Source organism: Falco biarmicus, chromosome 1, assembly GCF_023638135.1.
Source record: "Falco biarmicus isolate bFalBia1 chromosome 1, bFalBia1.pri, whole genome shotgun sequence".
Classification (NCBI taxonomy): domain Eukaryota; kingdom Metazoa; phylum Chordata; class Aves; order Falconiformes; family Falconidae; genus Falco; species Falco biarmicus.
The window spans coordinates 72,623,600-72,640,127 of NC_079288.1; the positions used below are offsets into that span (position 1 = coordinate 72,623,600).

The window sequence follows — 16,528 nt, forward strand, 5'->3', positions numbered from 1 at the left end:
CCACACCACAAAAAACTTTACTGTGTTCTTGCATTCTCAAGACCTAGTCTAGTCTAAGATCTCTATAGCAGATGAGAGAATACCAAATGAGTCCACTAGTGATTTCACTTTGCTAGTCTAATGTATATTGAAGCTGTGCAGTTAATAGTAAGGTAGGCATACAAAAAAACTTTCTCAGGAGATAAGCCACAGGTTGCATAGACCACTGAAGAAGAAAGCAGTGTTTTAAGAAAAATTGTGTTAAGAATACTTAGAAGCACCGCGCTGGCCGAGATGTTCGGTACCAGCTCTTTGTTACCTTGATTATAGTGTGTTTCTATGAGCAGTAATAGAGTTTTCTGTCATGTGGTGGCTTACTTGAAAAGGTCAGCCTTCTCTAAGGCATGTATTTACTACGCTTACTGTTTTCTATTGTAGGCAAAAATCTGACTTCCTAAAAATTGTTACTGTATCAGGAAAATAATTTCTGAAAAAGTAATTCAGAGGAGAAAATTTACTGTGCAGTGGAAAGAGTTTCATTCAGTTATCTGTGTTACACTGCTTAATGAAATGTGGGACATCTACAGCTTTCAAATACAGCAAATTAAAAAAGAGAAGTACAGAAAATGACCTGTCTAGCTCTGCTTCCTGTCCAAACTGTTTATGCCTGTACTGTACTGGTGGATTAGAGAGAAGCAGGATGCTTCTGTATATGCCTTTACTGTGTAAATATTTATATCCACCTACATAAGTACATTTTTCATGTTTGCATTGGTGTTACACTCCTGATATCAAGGGAACTCATGACTTTTCTACGTGTTTGTAGACCATTTAAGGTGTTCTGGAATTTGGTGTGCTATAGTAAAATAAGGTCCAAATTTTGTCCTGTGTCTCTTAAGAACAGTCACAAACTTGACCAAACTGCACTAGTATAATAATGTGGAATGTGCCTCTCAAATATAAGAGGATGCTCTTGCTATCAACTTACCACTTCAATTATTAAATATCACATCTGCCTCGGGATGCTTTGTTAATGTGCGCTACTAGCTGATTGTAATTCAAATATTTATATGTGGTACATCTTGATGTAAATCATAACATACACTGTCTTATCCCAGGCATGTATTTAGAAAGCATTTTCACTTTAGGTTTTTAATTCTGAGAATGGTATGTTGGCCTCTCGTGACATGGGCTCCCCCAGGGAAAAAGGTTTTGTCAGTGGTATTCGGCACGATTTGCCCTCTGGCAATGGAGGTAGATCACCTACTAAAGTCTCTTTGATACATCCAGATTGATTAGCAGAAACTTGAACACTAATTTGAGCAAGCTAAAAGATTTTTTTCCTAACAGATAATTAAAGTATCTTAAACATTTAGGTGTTTTTTGACTGACTGACTTGTTTTGGTATTTAGAAACTGTTACATGAACATCTGTTTTTTTGAGAAGAAAATTGTGCTTAATGACATTGAAAAAAATCTGTACGCGTTATATCTCTTGTGGTGATGGTCTGGTTCACATAAATGCTGTTCATCTTAATGCCATAAAAATAATTTCAATTTATAATTTGAAAGATGCATTAAACATGACACTCAATTGTCTCTAGAATGTCAATATTTTACTGCTTGAAGTTCCCATCTCCCCACCTTGATTAATTTGAAAGCTAGCTTGTTGTACGCTTGTGGGCTCCCTGAGTCTGACCAAATTCCCCTTAAAATTGATGGGAAGTTTTTTATTAACTTCAGTATGAGTTGGTTTAGTGTATAACTTACAGATGTGGAAAACCAGGATACTGTTCAGCAAAATCGGTGTAATACCTCTGGGAGTGCCAGGATGGTGTAAATACTATTTCTCTAGCAGGACTGGGGGTTCTTGTAGAAGAACAAAATAGCAGGTGGAAAAGTAAGGAGCCTGCTATGAATCTTAGAAGATGAAAGTATGAATAAAGTATGAAAGAGTTTGAGGTCTGCAAGGTCAGGCAAGGTGGCTGGCCTTAGTATTTGACCAGGTATTCTGGTGATCTTACGTTTAACATCAGTGAAGTAAGTGAATCTTTCTACTTCAGACAAGAACAAGAAAGCCAGCTTGCCTGTGTTCAGGGATACCTGTTATTGACATGTGGCAGTGTTTGGGATGATGCTGTATTTGTCAAGAAAATCCAGAAAGAGGAACTGTGGACTACTCACAGGAAAGCTTTTCAGCAGCTCAGACTGGAAGGGACCACCTGGATCCTTATGGCCTGTCCTCTGCAATTGCAGACAATCTCATAGCAGTTAAGGTCCTTCTTTTGGTAGGGTGATCGCAGGTGTGGTTCAGTTTGCTAAGGTCGTATTGAATTGCTTTTGCTCTGTAGTTGTGTATCACCAGTCTTTCTTCATTGATTAAGTAGTATAAACTTTACGTGTGTATCTCCAACAATGTAGATACATGTTTAAAATAAAAAGCACCCGCACCCACAAGAAAACAGATGCACTGTGATTTATTTATTTGTTTGTTTGTTTATTTTTCTTTTTAGGGGGATACTTGTGTATTTTATTAGGAAAATTGTTTTTCATCTCTGCTTTTGCTCAGCTGCCATCAGGAACATAATGATTAGACAAAGCAAACTGAGCAATTGCTCTTGCCCTCTATTAATTTATGAAGTACATATGTGGCTTCAAGGGCCTTAGTTTAAAAACCAAACAAAGCTCTTCTGAAATACTGCCAACCCAGGCATTCATAAATGGTATATTAATTTTGTCACTTTTGAGCCTTTAGGATTCAAGGTAGTATTTCAAACTTTTTTCATCCATCCGTCGATGCTGGGTACTTGTTTTCTGGTGTGTATGGAGATTCTCATATACCTGCCTGAATCCAGGATTTACACTTTTATGAAATATTCCCTCACTCGTCCCTCACCTTCTCCTCTCTCTTTTTGAAAATAATACAGAATTTCAGATAAGTTAGAAGGTTTGGCACTGCTGTTGCTGCTTATAATTTGTGAGGAAAGTAGATGATCAAAACGATGGGAGGTTTTAAGCTTCTAGGTTGTCAAAGATTGAACAAAATTTTGTTGTACTCTTGAGTTTTGCTAAAAGGACTAATTTTTTGTTTCCTGGAAGTGTCAAAATATTTTGCTTCACAATAGGATGGATGCCTCAGATTAGCGAAAGGCAGGGCAAGCTTGGGAAATGCTGTTTCTCCTCTTGTAGGGCAGAAGTGGACCTTGTGAGTACTGCAGGTGCAGAGGCTGAGGTGCAAACCTGCTTCTGCTTTTATCTCAGGGGTAGGACTACAAGGCTACAGGTCTGCAAGTGTGAGCCAGCAGCTGCTAGGGGTAATCACCTCTCTCGTTAACTGCAAAAATACACTCTTGGCCTCACAACATGAATTTGTTGCTCTAATATGATTTTCCTTTGTTCAAACTGAAATAAACTGCAACCTGAATCCAGGTTCCTTTCTTATAAAGTTACTTGCTTTTTTCCTCAACATTTTTTGTATGTAAACCCCTTGGATCCAGTCCTTGCTCACACTCAGGGTGAGTATGAAGATCTCAGTGGCTGATAATGGTTTTGTTTCTTTAGTCCAGCCACTTGGTATTTTGCTCTGAGGTAAAGAGCTTCTGGATTTCATTTACTGGGTTGCCCTGCTGTTCACCGGCAGTTTAACCAGAAAATTGGGCACATGATCACTGCCGAGTGTGTGGAGATGTCCCTGGATTCTTTGTGGTGCTAAATACCCACTCCCTGATGATGAGCTTGGCTGGACGTGGTCCCCAGTGAGGGACACAGGCTGCGGGGACACAGCCCAGCTGGGGACCCATGAGAGGGCAGCACCTGATAGCAGGGAGAGGCTGGAGCAACACCTGTTGCATTTATACACCAGGCATGCCCCCAAAGACTCCTGTGGGCTTGAATTTGGCACTTTTGGCAGCGCAGGAGTTGAATTTGTCAGGTCTTTGTGAGCTTAGAGCTCTCCTGGGGCAGTTTTCACCTTGCCAGGGCAGGCAGGCTGCTTGTGACATTTCTGTCAGTGTAAATTTGACCCATTACCTGCTGCAAGTGCACTTCTTTTGCACCCTGTAGGTGAACTGCAATACAGAGATCCCTCTGGGCTAGTGATTTGGCTGCAAGCTCACGGCACTGACTCGGTGGAGTGTTTGTGCTGGAAATTTTTTCACGTGTTTTATGGTAGCAGTTGTTGCTGGGGAGAGCCTGTCAGCCAAACACGGCAGCCAGTGCCAAGTGCTGCAACTTCCATGACAGGTCTCAATAGTTAAGCTATTAATGATTGTTCTTTAAGACACGGAATTGTGAAAGAAGACTTATGTGTCAATTTCACCTTTCATTTTCAGAATACATATATTTGGCCAAGTAAATGCGAAGGAATCAGAAGTCAGACACCACCAGCCCCCAAAGCCTATACCTAAAATTTTAAATTCGTGTTTGAATTCACATTTTTGGGTGAGATGGAGGATTGGTAAAGCTAAGTTCTGCCAGAACAACTGCCACAAGGAACAGCTGTAGTTACTAAGCAAATTGGTGCACGTACAACGGGAAGTTGTATTGGGCCCAAATTGTTTTCCAGTTTCAGACACCGCTGGCCAGCCAAGCATTGGGAGATTTCCTTGTTGCTGGTGGCAGAAGTAAGTCTGTTTCCCTCTTCAGACACAGCAACTAGAAGCAACAAATTTAGAGGGGCAGAGAGTGTTGAGGCAAGGGAAAGGGAAGCTGAAATTCTTTTGACACCAGGGCAAGTTATTTCTCAACAACGGATCCAGCGTGTTTGTACCTAGCCATGCCATTACTGGAAGGTGTATAGACAGTATGACACCTGACATGGACCAAAATATCAAAACTAACACAGGACTAGAATTTACTCCCAGTTTGTTTACTGGATAGCCAGCTAAAAACTCAAAGACTGGGACGTAGTTTGAATTATACTTATTTTTACAGTTACCAAAGTTCTGCTGAATCTCTTTTCTTGTGCTGAAGAGAGGCTCAGGGAAGAGTGATTCTCTCCAACAAACTGTTCCAGCATATTAAAAAGGCAAAGTCTGGCTTCTCTCCTTAGAAGCCTTTTAAGTTGGAGTCTGGCATTGTTCTCATGAGTGCTGTTGTTTGGCCAGCTGGAAGGCTACCATATCCTGTTGTATGCTACTTGCTGAGAATAACAGAAAACAGCAATGGTGAGGGTAGTTGTCATAGTTATCAGATCAATTCTGCCTTCATTTGCAACTTTAAATAAATTATGTTGAATGGATATTGGAACCTGGATTTAAAATGTAGTGCATGTATATTTTACTGCATTTAACCAGTTGCAAGAGCTATTTTGCTTGTCCATAAAAATGCCCCTTTCTTTCCCCACATGTGAGTTCCATGTTTGCGTCAAGACTTCCAAGAACTTACTTGTTTGCTTCAGTGCAAAAGTAATTACATGGCCTTAAATTCTTCTTAGCATTGGGCATCCAGCACATCCAAGAAAGAAAGAGTTGGATCTGTTTCTTCTTAGGCAGCATCAACAGATTTGTTTGTTAAATTCCAACCTGTTACTCCCATGGAAATCAGCAGAAAGCTTTCAGGACGGCACAGGTTGTCGCTTGAGCGTTAACTGGCCCTGCCAAGCCTTGATGATGATACACAGGAGGGAAGGAAGGAAGGAACCTCACTAGACTTTCAGGGTGTATTTAGGCAGTGAACAAACATCCTGCTTCCAATGCATCTGTGCGGCTCAAAGAAGTGACTGCCAGAAAACTGCCCTTAACTGCTTTTTGCCCTCTCACATCTGCTGGTGGAAATACCCATGGTCACATTCCATGCCCTGCTTTCACGCACGTTGAGCTCAGCTAGTTTAAAGAGGCTAGTTGGTGGGCGTTTGCCATATTGGCTCATTTTCCTTGAAGGGGGCAGGCAGGCTGTGATGCCACAAGCAGCTCTGCTGGCTCATTTGAAGGGGCGGGTCCCTTGGATGGAGAAGTGTAACATGCAGGGTGGTGACCTGTGTCCTCGCACCATTGTGGCCATTCCCTGGTCAGAGTTTGCCTCCCCCCAGTCCGACCCTGCATCCAGGAGTGATGTGCAGTGCTGTGGGTAGCTGTGAAAGCTGAATGCCACAGAATGGGGTTTAAGCCCTGCCACCTTTTGAGTGCAGTCCCTGGGAAAGCAGGCCTTTATTATTGCTGGTTGAGGATGTCTGATGGGGAGTTCCGCTGAATAAAGACAGGAGCCTCAGGAGCATTGTGTTTACTGTCACCTGCAGTGCAAGCAACACCTCTAAATTAGATTTACTGTTATTGCATGTGCCAGTTCTGGAAAATCAAATTATTTGGTGTGTTTGTTTTTACAGCTCAAGGATAAATCTCACTTCTAGCATAAGCAGGTGTAATCTCATTGAAATAAATGCAGTTGTACTTCTGTCTGAATTACTGAATTTGGCTGTAAGTCTTTTGTGCCTTTTAAAAAGACTTTCTGTTGCATTCAGTTCAGAGCCAGGCTATGAAAGCTTTGTGCTGGTTTTGGAAAATCAGGAGGGGAAGACTCCCTGTGCACTTCAGCTTTCCCCGAAAGATTGCTTCAGTCACAGCAGATTAATCTTGGAAGTTTACAGGCTAGAAACACAAGGCACTGCAGTGAAGGTTTGTTAACGGGGGAGGAGAGGGGCCTCTTCTGCGGGTCAGAGTGCAGGGAGCACACAAATGGTAAAAGCGGTGGGAAGGGAGGGAAAGACACACCCCTATGGAGCGGTGCCTTCCAGGGAGAAGCACCCACTCGCTCACAGCTGGAGCCGGCAAACACAAGCGTGCACAGTCCGTAAGCGGGGTAGGAGCTGACATGATGTGCTTCAACTCGATGCAAAATGAATGAGCTGCTGTCCTTGGGGGTATTCGCCCCCCGTAGTTGAAGTGCAAGTACATGGCTGCATTAAGTGCACTTTGCATCATCTGATGCCTAGATACACGCTAACGGAGCCGGGGACCAGGCAGAGCATTGAGTTGCGTGTTTGTTTATGACGTGCTTGGCATTAAATTCCTGCTTGCTGCAACAAAAAGGTAAGAAACTTAAAAAGTGACAAGAAAAAAAACTCAGCCTCACCCCCCACCCCCACCCCACCCCCGCCCCAGGCAAGTCTCACTTTAGGAGTAGCCTTTGTCTCGAGCTGTATTTTCAAAGCTGTGGTACATTAGTCTAAAGCTTCTGTGTGGATGCCTGCAAGGCAAATTGCAGCTCCTAGTGTGACAAAGGCAAGTCGGATTTCTTTTCTCCGAGAACTGACACTTAACAACCTTCCGGAGAGCACTGTAGCAGAAATGCTGGACCAAGCGGTAAGGATTTGATGTTGTTATCCCTCTCCTTTACCCCTTCGGTTGTTGCTTATTTGAGCAGTAAGCTAACTAATGGATCCTGATGATTAATAGGTTTGGGGTACTGTGTTCAGCTCAGAATTACATGTTCCTAAACTGGCTGCAGTTACTGGCTGCATATTGACCAGCCTGATTCTGTAGAGGTTGATCATCGTTTGCTTTTATTGATAATACTGTGTTAATGGATAAAATGATACTGTAGTTAAGAACCTCATATACTGTAGAGAAGAAGCCTCCCTGTGTTTCCCCCCAAACATACAGCATCTGTATAATCATGTATGTGTAATTCCTAGCTAAGTTCTATCTAGTCAGGCTGGGCTTCTTTCAGCTCATAATTGACAAGAGAGATTGTGCAATTTGAAGTCTTTGTAGAGTTCAGAAGAGGTAAACATGTTTAAAGACATAAGTATTACATGGGGGGGAGGGAGAGGAATATGTGCATGTAAAAATACATTTAGTTGAAGTGAAATGGTTAATGGCTCTTTTGACAGAAGAGGAAACTTCATGATTTAAATATAATGTATTGCCTTGAGGTCTCTTGTGCTTGCTTAATGCTATCTGTATTCATAAAGAATTTGCAGCAGGAGAAAATTCATTGATTTGTTAATTGATATATAGCTTTGAATCCTCATTACGCTGCGTGCAGAGGAGAGGGAAGAGAGACAAGCACATTTATCTTTTTCTTTAAACTCAGCAGCTTCACTCTTAAATTAGGTGTCTCGCATGTGCTGAAACCTCATTGCTCTTCCTGTTCTGTGTAGTAATTTTTGTTTTCTTAAAGGATAGAAAACATTGCTAAGCCTTGATCTCTTATCAGAGAAATATATGAAGCTTTTCATCTCTTAAAACTATGGCTTTAATTATGTTTTTGTAGCTGTTGCCTTGCAGTTAATGTAATTATAACAATTGTGAGTGAGGAAAAGGATATTATTTTGCCCTGGAGCATTTCTCAGTAAAAATTGGCTTATTTATTTTCATGAGGGGTTAGAGAAAGAGAAAGATAGTGGGGGTTTATTATGTAATACCAGTTACAATTTTTTTTTAATAAAATAAATAAGTGCACGTTAGTTTTCCCCACTGCAACAGTGGATGTATATAAATAAGTAACCCTAGCTATGAAGATATTTTAAACACTAATCAGTTGTAATGCAGATGAGCATCAAATGACCTGTGAATTAGTATTTTATATAATTAAGGCGTGTATTGAAGGTCCATGGTGTTTCTTGTATTGTTACAGTCAGTTGCTATCTTGTTGGTCAAGGCTCTCTGGCTCACCATTTGGAGTTCCTGTGTTTTGTGACGTGAAGTAAAACTCTGTTACTGGGGACAAAATTCTGGTTAATTGATATTAAGTGCAAGTATTCATTCTATACAGCTTTAATTTGTGTTGGAGTGCAGAATTTGGTCTAGTGTAGTTTTAAATAGGCTGAGATAACCTTATTCTCTGGGTTAAGTTAATCCAGGTCAAAACCTGAAATGTAACAATTCTAAACAAGGGAATATCAAGTCAGTGAGAAGCATCAGTTCCATTTCCTCATCTTAGAAAATAACTGGCATGTCCCTGAACTTGGCTTGGTATCTGCCAAAGAAAACATCCTCTTGCCCCCACCCCCTTGTGTTATGATGTGATATTAAAACCTTCTCTGTATGCTTTAAGTAGTTTGAAAATTGGAAATATCTTTATGGTTGAATTTAATAATTTTGAAAAAATTAAACCAGAAAATTTCATATGCAACTGATCCCTCTAAAACAGTGATCTCGTGATTCGGGGGAAAGGTGGCCTGCTGTTCAGAGTTCTCTTTATACTTCCAGAAATGTGTGTGTTCTTTCTAACAAGGCAGACATAACATTTTGTAGGGAGAGGGAAATGGTCTGCAGTGGGTTATGGAAGATGCTCCTGGCTTACATCGGTAGAGGAGGTGCCAGGGGCAGCCATGAGCTTGCGTGAACTGTAAGTGCACCCGCTCTTTCATCTCAGGTCTGCAGTCACTGTCATTTCGTGTGTGCAGATGAGGGAAACCCTGAAGCAATGGTAAAGTGACCTGAGGTTGGTTGTTTATGGAGAGGACCTGAGGAATAACAAGGAACCAGCTTGTCTGTCAGATACCAGCATGATGTCTAGCCATCCATAGTGTCAGTGGGACTTACTGATTCAGAGCCTCTCGTCTTTAAGAGTACAATTTAAACTATACAACATGTGGATCCGTATAATGTGTCAGGCTGCTTCATATTTTCTTTTTATTTTAAAAGTAGAATCTGACTAGGTTATAGTTGTCTTCATAATGTATGATTAGCAACAGAAGGGTAGATCAAGCCATCAATTTTTAAGCAGAAATCTTTTTTGCTACAAGTGGAGAATTGCTTAAAAATTGATGGCACAATCTGGCCCACAGTGAACAGGGGATTTCTGCAGAAAGCACTAGTTGTACTTCTACTCAGTCACCATCCTGGTGGTGGCAGGGATCCAGTAACTCGAGGCCAGTCTGGATTCAGAAACTCAAGGCTTGGAATAGTCTGATACTTGTTGGGAGACAAAAGGCTGAAGGTCTATTTAAAAAAAACAAAAAGGTGAAAAAGCTACCATACCCTTAGAAAAATTATAAACCACAGCTATTTTCCTTTCAGTGAAAGCAACTGTATTTCTCTAATGGCGTACGTAAGCAACAAGAGACTTCCAAGTGCACGGAAATGAAGGTTATTTCCTTTATTTGTTCATGTTACGAAGTTGAGGTGTAAATATTTCTTCCATAAAAATTTTGCTGCATTAAGGGCTACCAGGCTTCATAATTAATTGCAAATTAGAAAAGCAGAGCAGGGCCTCTCCTGTGCCTCAGAGGATATGCTTGGGCAAGTACTTACAACTGCAAATAAAGACAAAAGGCTCATGCCATGCGTCATTATTTTTAATCAGGTAACGTGTTTTACTCCACTAAAACTCCATGGTAGTTGAAAGCAAAGATGTATCAGCTTGTCATTATCTCTTAAGAAGAGAAGTGGTCAGGGCTGCTGCTGCTGACTGTAGTCCCACCTGAACATGTTGGAGTGCAGACTTCTGTACTTGCTCAGGCTGTAGGTTACACATGGCAGCCCTACTTGTTTCTGATCTGCTCAAAAAAGAACGGGGGAGGTTGCAGGCAGCCAGACTCCAGGGGAAGCTACAGAAACGGTGTAAAGTGTTAACCTCTCCCCCTGCTAGCTGAATGCCTCAGTGACAAAAATGCTTGGGCTATAGACTTAAATTAATTCTTGTCAGGTACAGGGGAGTAGACTCCTAACGCTCTCCCAGGCTCATGTGCAGTGCGGTGCCCCGCTAAAGCATTAGCTGAGCATGGGAGCATCACTTGACCCTTAAGTACCTTACTGGTGATGCCAACAAGAACAAAACCTGTTGAGTTTGTAGGTGTGGTTCGCTCTCCGTCACATAGTAGTCTTACAGTGGTCCTTGTTGAAGCAGAAGACACAACAGTAGCGACTGTGGAATATTTATAGTCTAGGGCATCTGGCCCGGTCACAGGGATGGGTGGATGCACGGGGGACCTGAGCTGCTGGGGCTCTTCAGCATGTTGTTTTACCCCTGCCAGCCTCCTTCTGCCCAACACTGAGACAGGCCCATAAGCTGGTTGGCTGCATAAGCACAGCGTCACCGTGTCCATCTGCACACCATATCTCCATCCTCTGCACTGAGGGGTTTCTGTTAGTCACAGGAAAAAAGTTACCCTGGTGCTGGCTGTGGTTAAACCACGACAACCAAGCACTATGCAGCCGCTCACTCCCTCCCAGCAGGAGAGTGAAAGTGAGAAAACTCATGGGTTGAGAGAAACACAGTTTAATAGCTGAAGCAAAAGCCACGCGTGCAAGCAAAGCAAAACAAGGAATCCATCCAGCATTTCCCATCGGCAGGCAGGTGCTCAGCCATCTCCAGGGAAGCAGGGCTGCAGCACATGTAACAGTTACTTGGGAAGACAAACGCCAGCATTCTAAATGTCCCTGCCTTCCTCCTCTTTCTCCCAGTTTTATATGCTGAGCAGTGACATCATATGGCATGCAACGTCCCCTTGGTCAGCTGGGGTCAGCTGTCCTGGCTGTGCCAACTCCTTGTACCCCTGCTCGCTGCTGGGCTGGGGTGAGGGGCAGAAAGCCCTCGGCTCTGTGTCAGCACCGCTCAGCAATAATGAAAACATCCCTGTGTTATCAACAACACTGTTCCCAGCAGAAATCCAAACCAGCCCCATACCAGCTACTGTGAACAAAATTAACTCTGCCCCAGCCAAAGGCAGCACACCTGGAAAGGACTGCAGCAGTTCACCTAGACCAGCCTCCTGCCCAAAGCTGGGCAGGGTTCAGGATTATGTCAGGGCTGTTTCTGGTTGATATTTTTAGAAATCTCCAAGAACAGAGATTGCACAGCCTCTCAGAGTATTCCTCCGGGCTTACATGCTCTCTTGGAAAAGAAACTTGCGTTTGCTCTGTTTTTTAAACCCTCCTGTGAGCCAGTGGGAGACCCTAGTTAGATCCTCCCCCCATTCCCTCATCCCTAGGCTAAACAAGCCCACTTTGTCTCCAGACTGGACATGTGTGGTTCCTGCAGCCTTGGTGGCCCTCGGCTGGACTTGCACTGGTTTGTCACTCTCTACCGTGTACTGATGGGCAAAAACCCAGATGCAGAAATCCAGATACGGCCTCGTGAGTGCCATGTGGGGGGTGCCTTTTGGCAGACAGGGGTGTTGCCACTGTGCTGCTCAGTTTGTCCACCTCCCAGTGAAACCTCCGCTACCAGCCTTCAGCTTGTGAGGTGGGCCTCTTACATCGATGATCAGCCTCCAGGATACAGCTTGCATCAGTCACTGATGTACAAACCCTGGGGCTGGAAGGAGGAATTGTCTTACACTGAAGCACTGTCACATACTGTGCAGACCTCTCCCACGGGATGGTGCCCCATCAGTTACACCACCCTCTGTCTTGCCTCTCCCGTGTCCCTGGGCTGGGCATGACCCACCCCTCTGCGAGGGGAGCGCGGTGGAGGGGAGGTGATCAGGGAGGCAGGCACCCTCAGCAGTACCATCACGCACTGCCTCCAAAGGCGCTACCTGGAAAACAAGCTTGAATAAATGGTCTCGGCAGAAGTGGTAGGGAGGGGGAGATTGTCACCTCCTTCCCGGGGTGGCAGCATCCCTGCAGGGCTTGCTGTAGGACCAGAGCTCCTTTCTCACGCTGGCTGGAAGGTTGTAGGCTGTTTTCTTTGGAGTTCTTGGCCTTCTCCCCTCAGAAATGAATCTCAAATCCTGTGTGGCAGCCCTGACACAATTTTCTAGGTATTGTCTTCCCACGTTATTGGCAGGCTCTGGCTTGACCTCCTTTAACTCAGTCAGCTTGGAAAGGATATGTAGAGCACCATACTGAAGCACTTGCACAGCTGCTCTTGCAGCATTTCTGGCACTTGGAGCTATCGGCAAAATCTGCCATTTGAACCGAAACTTTCCGTGTCTGCTTTTTATTCTTGGGGTGAATTTTTTTTTAAATTTATTTATTTAAGTTTAAATGTAAATCATTCAACCATATTAGAGCTACCAGGATGTGAAGAGAATACAGGCAAGTAGTCTTTTGTGTGAAAATAATTCACAAATTACAGCAGACTCTATGAGAAGATACTGAGTTAACTGGAAAGCTGTAATTAATTGATTAGAAGCAGAGGATGCAGTCACCCTTGATTTGTGTGCATCCCACGGTGTGGGAGTCCCCCAGCCGGAGCCTCGCTCATTCCTTGCTGCCTGGGGAAGTCCAGCAGCCCAACCTTGTATTTTTTGCTCACCTTCCTGAATTTCCTCCTGTGCTATTTTCATTGTCTGTGCTGGCAGCTGCAGTGGTGATTGTTCTGTACGATTGTATCTTGTGTAACAATAGCAGAATTAACAGATCTCCCTTTAAGAGTTTTCACCAGCAGGTCATGTTTTGTGTCTATAATTGTACTGTGTTCAAAATCTGCTAGATCCAAGGCATTTTTCTCTTTTTTTTTTTTAACTCTAGTGTATTGTGTCTAAATTGCCGGAAGATTTTTCCAATATAAAGCTTTTTCTGAGAGATAATCTCTGTCCACTTCATATAAAGCTGGTGATTAATGCATGAAGAAATTTATGGATATTTTGCTTTTCGTACTACTTGGAAACATTTTCTGGGAAAGTAGAAGTGATACTACTTTTTCAATTATGATTTTCAAATTGGCACTGAAATACAGAATCAAGGGCCATTTAGGCTTGAAAAACTTCCAATATTTGCAATACTGAGATATAATTTTAGCCTCTTCATGTATTAAATGTTAGCAATAGGTATGGTGAAGTCCTTGCTGATACTGCAGAGCCTGCTCGAGAGCCCATGTAGCTGAAGCGAGGAGATCCACACGGATTGATACTGGTTATTGAAAGGGGGAAACTCCAAGTTCAGTGCATGGAAGCAAGTTGAGCGGAGCACCCTGTGTTTGTTTTTCTTTACGATGAGGCGAAGTCTCACATGTTGATTGTAAAATTTCTGGGAATGTCCATTACATTTGTAAATACAGATCTTCTTTCCAACTTGGCTGCTTTCCTAGAATTGTAGAACAGCCCAGGTTGGAGGGAACATCAGAAGACCATCTGATCCAACCTTTAAGGGAAAGGGAGCCTAGATGAGATTGTCTAGCACCCTGTCCAGTCACATCTTGAAAACCTCCTGTGATGGGGACTCCAGCATGCTGCTGGAGAGGTGGTTCCACTGAATTACTGTTCTTAGAAGGAGCCTCATGGAGATTACAAGGGGCAGTGGGTACAGGTTGCACTAGGAGAGGTTTCATCTCAACATAAGAAAGAAATCAAACCTCTAACTATGTAGGTATGCATTCATATGTGACTTGCACTCCCATGTTGGACAGGTGCTTTAGCTAACCATATGCACGTTTAGTCAAAACCTGGCTTAGAAAGCCTATGTTTATTCCAGATTTACTCACTAAGCCATTTCTAAGCAACAGATCAATCCCTGTAAGCTTAGCAAGCTTGCTAAATTGAGATATCTAATAGGAATTGGATCCCTTCCCTTCACGGTGCTCTGTCTTTAATGCCCTTATTACTTGAGATGGGATGATTTTTCCACTCCGCTTTTTTCTCAGTCAGTTACAAACGAGGCTGATTTAGGGTCCCACGTTTTTGTGGACGGTGCATGAACCTTGCTCAGATGCGTGCAGGAGGCGGTGCGGGAGAGCAGGACTAAGCAGCTCTCTTCTGGAGAATGGTTACTCTCCCTTTAGAGGCATTACACACTGCATAAAGTGGTGGCCTGTTTTTAAGGAGGGATGAGCAGAACCTACCTCGTTCCCCGGCACAGCTAATCCTTTGTGGTAATGTCATGGGAAACGGTGTGCTTTCTTCGCGTGACAGCTCCAGAAGTGCGCATGTACCTGCGACCTCACAGTGCTGGTGTTTTGTGGTGGCTGGCATGACCTAGAAAGCAGCCAGCCGTGGCGAGTGCCGGGGGCTCACAGCGAGCCCCCCCCCCCCGCCCCAGGGCTCAGGCAGAGCCGCTCTGCAGGAAGGGCAGAAGGGCAGCCCCCAGCCAGGGAAGCTCGAGTCTTCCCTGCCCACCTTCGCCGTCAGGAACGGGGTGTTGGTTAAGTTGTGCCAAGAGTTAGCGGTTGCTGAAGCACTGTAGAAGTGAAGGTGTGTAGTGATTTTATACATCCTGGCTTCAGCTCAGTGCTCGTCTGAGTTTGTTCCCTAGGCTGTCACTTTTTCAGGGTGCAACTTTCAGAGGGAACCAAGTGACCTTGGGGCGTGAGCTTTTGGAAAAGGCATTAAAAAAACCCTCACTACGATCCTTCTGCTCTTTCAGTTTAAACAATGTAAGGATTTCACAGCCTGAGGAATTATTCTTGTTTTGTCAGTGTCTGCTTTAAATACTGGTATTTTGGAAGAAGGAACATTTATGTACTTTCTATGTCTATTTATGCTTGCTGCATACTATCCCGGAGTTGTGTGTGGTATTTTAAGCTTGATTACCTCCCACTGTTGATATGTCTGTGCTGCCTCTGTAAATTCAGCTGATGCCTGTTGGCTTCGTTGCATGTTTCCAAAAATACAAACTTCAGAGCAACAGGATTCAGCCAAAATAAATTTCAAAAGGAAATAGTGACAGTATGCTTAGATGCACTGTGCTACAAACGAACAGCGAACGTTAAATGTACGGCACTTATCAGCTACCCTATCTTATGATGTGCGTTGTCTGTGTAAGTGCTTTCTAACTTGCTCTTTCTGTTTCTTCATGCTTCCCTGGATTCAGAGAGAGGTAAATGATTTTCATTTTTCCATTTTCATGTTTATCCTTCTGGCATGCACCAATGTTGTATTGGTTTGCTTGTATCAGTGATCAGAAGTTGAACTTCAGTGAGTAAAATTGTATCTCTCTGTCATGATTTTACCTTGCTGTTAACAGTACTGTCAAGTTGATATTGACTGTTGTGGGTTTTGTTGGGTTTTTTTCACAGGTCCAGACCCCTCTAGTACTAGAACAGTTTAAAATCATGCGATGCAGTGGGTTTTGGCATTTGTTTTTGATGTTCGAGTTTAAAATTTAGATGGTGTTCTCTGTAATCTGAAGTGCAAGAAAGTTGTGTTCAAATCCCACCTTTTATTTAAAGATGAAAAGCCCCATGATACTAAGAGCAGGGATTTAAGAGCTAAGTTTAGCAAGAGCTGGAAACATTCATGCTTATTTCCTATTTTTGGTATTTGCTTTGGATCCAGCTGAGTTGGTTTGCTTGTTGTTTGAGTTATAAGAAAAGTTGTCCCCAGTATGTTTGATTTGTTTGGATGTACAAAGGGATCATTTGGGATTCTCTACAATGCTTCCTGTTTCATGGCAGTGCAGACAGTAAGGCATTGTAGTCAGGTGCTTTGCAGCACAAGGGCTGCAGCCACTCCAAAGGCTCTTACTGATAGAATTGCATCCCTCAGATGAGATTTGGAGTTTGTTTGCTCTTCTAAATTGCAAGGACTTGAAAGTGGGACTGGGTGGCAGGAATGTGGTTTAGAGATGCGGACCGCTCCTCGTGTTTGCTTTGTGGAATATAATGAGAAGGGTTTCTAGGCTTGACTGGTTTTTAATCAATTTTTTAGGCGGTGCTGGCCTAGGGAAATGTTTGAACTTTCTTGATTATGGCTTTGCAATCTAATGTAGATTTCACGCATGTGG

At 43.2% G+C, this 16,528-nt stretch overlaps 1 protein-coding gene across 13 annotated transcripts in view; it reads left to right on the top strand.

Moving 5' to 3' along the window:
* The window catches only part of APBB2 (amyloid beta precursor protein binding family B member 2), a 189,868-nt gene that overhangs the window by 154,985 nt on the left and 18,355 nt on the right, over positions 1 to 16,528 (top strand). Inside the window, exon 1 of one of the 13 annotated variants that reach the window (XM_056343029.1) lies at positions 6,729 to 7,003. The exons of 11 other annotated variants lie outside the window; for them this stretch is intronic. The gene's annotated coding sequence lies outside the window, so the exon portion shown is untranslated. Of the gene's footprint in view, positions 1 to 6,728; positions 7,004 to 7,152; positions 7,277 to 16,528 lie in introns of those variants that run through there. One more of the 13 variants, XM_056343037.1, reaches the window with a different exon arrangement.